Genomic DNA, 2,500 nt, shown 5'->3' with positions numbered 1-2,500 from the left:
GAAAGTATACATTTGGCACCATTAATAATATGGCATCAATACAATAATCATACTTTTTACTTTCATCAAACTCGCCGCTCTTTTTACTTTCTTTTCTTTTCTCAAGCTAATTTCCGTTGTTTTTCTTGCTTTGTTGCTTCAATTTTGTGGTTTCATGAAACAATTACTTTAAAACATATTACAAATATCCTTAATGACGTTCGTTTCACTCGATAAAACGGCGCGAGTATTGTAAATTAATGTGTTTGTTTACAGGTGGTATATAAGTTGCTTAAATATACGTTTAATTGTTAATAAATCGGTAATTATTAGTAATTGAAAAACGAAAACAAATTTTAAAACGCGGATAATATCTTTACCAGTGATATTTTTCGCTACATTTCTTATTTAGTATTCGACAATACAAGAATTTAATATGCTATAACAATATATCGGCTGCGCATAATCACGTGATATTCTGGCTCTTTTTTTGTCAAATATGTTACACAGGGACATTATGGAAGGCCAGAAAATCTACAGAAATGCTGAAGTATGGTTATTTAGCTTAGTAATCTTAGTAATCATATGTCTCATTTACACTACGTGTTTGGAAGCACCAAATATCTACGAAATTTCAATTTTAATTTTTGCACACTACTGACTTCATAAATAAGTAAAGAAAGAAAGAAATAATAAACCTCGTAATGCGCTCTTAGCTCCAAAACTTCTTGTTGTTGGCTACTACCTCTTAATTTCACCTCCCAGAGTAATCCAATCGTATGGATATACACGTGGAACTCCTTTCAGCTTAGGATAAATATAACACTAATAATAATAATATAATAATAATAATAATAATAATAATAATAATAATAATAATAATAATATGGTAATTCATAAACTTTCTTAATGCATTGCAACATATACTTCTACACTGCACAACGCATCAGGTTACAATTTTTCATATTCATATAACATTACTTACGATTAGTCTTAATAGTTATGTTTTTGAATGTTTTCTTAGCTCTGTTTCAAGTGCGAGTGCTTCCTCATGCAATGCAATGCCATAGGAAGCATCTGCACTAGAAATGGACCCCGAGGGAGCACCTGTACTGGAAATGGAGCTAAGAAGGTATTCAAATCCATAATTATTAAGAGTAATTTTGAGTAATATATTAATATGAAAAAGGTGTGCGACGCAGAAACATATGCTGCGATGCATTAATAAGACGTATGAATTTCCATCCTCATTTTATTATCGTCATTATGTTTACACACACACACACACACACACACACACACACACACACACACACACACACATATATATATATATATATATATACATACATATAAATATGTATATGTATATGTATGTATGTATATATATACGTACATACATACTTCCACGTACGCACACGCACACATACCACATACACATATATTAATGACTAGTATAAGATGTGGATTGGGAGAATCGTGTGGCTATCACAGAAAGCTCCTCTAGCGGACTCGGCGAGCATGCCACGTTGTTAGCCAATACAGAGGAGTATAACGCAGAAATCCTTGCACCTAAAATCTAGGAGATGAGATTGATGAAATTATTTCATAGAAAGTATATAAACAACACCACTCATAACCTCCTCACTTCTTATGGTTTATGTGTGTGTGTGTGTGTGTGTGTGTGTGTGTGTGTACAGAAACAACTGGAAGCTAATGAACTCCATTGCATAATTTACTGTTCTTGTGTCATTTATTTAATTATAATATATATATATATAATATATATATATATATATATATATATATTGCATCCAGTTTCCCCTTCTTTTCCACCTCTCCACCTTACCCCTTCGTTGGAGATCCTGCGGGCCTTCCGTCACCTCTAGCTAGATTCTACCGTACTCCCTATTTTCCCCGACCCACCCTTGCCTTCTCTCAAACACGCCCGTAACCTACGCGATATACTGTTCCGTAGCTCCCACCCCCTCTATTCCAACCCAACCCGGATTCTTCCCTTTGTCCAGACCCCGTTACCACACCTGTCCTTTCATCAGCAACACCACCTCCCTCACTGGATCCAACCAACATACCCTGTACATTAGCAACTCCTTCTCCTGCACTTCTTCAAACCTCATTTACTGCATCAGGTGCAATCTTTGCAATAAACTTTACATTGGTCAAATGGGCCACCGCTTAACCGACCGCTTCACCGAACACCTACGAGACGTTCGTCTACGTAAAAACAGCCCCGTCGCCCGTCATTTTCGCTTGGCCAATCACTCCCCCCTCACACTTCACCATCTTCGACCTTGCCCTACACTATGGATCCACCAGCTCCGCCTAGAACAGCGTTACATTTTCACTCTACGTAATCAAACACTTTCGGACTCAACACATCTTTTCTCAGTGACTTTCTCCACACCCCTTCCTAAAACATTTTATTCTATCTTATTCGTTTTTAAAACTTTTTTATTACTATTTTTTATTTATTTCTGTCACTGTTTTTGTCTCTTACGGA

This window comes from Octopus sinensis, linkage group LG23, assembly GCF_006345805.1.
Source record: "Octopus sinensis linkage group LG23, ASM634580v1, whole genome shotgun sequence".
NCBI lineage: Eukaryota > Metazoa > Mollusca > Cephalopoda > Octopoda > Octopodidae > Octopus > Octopus sinensis.
The sequence above is the reverse complement of the archived record's forward strand: the minus strand, read 5'-3'. Positions refer to the sequence as shown.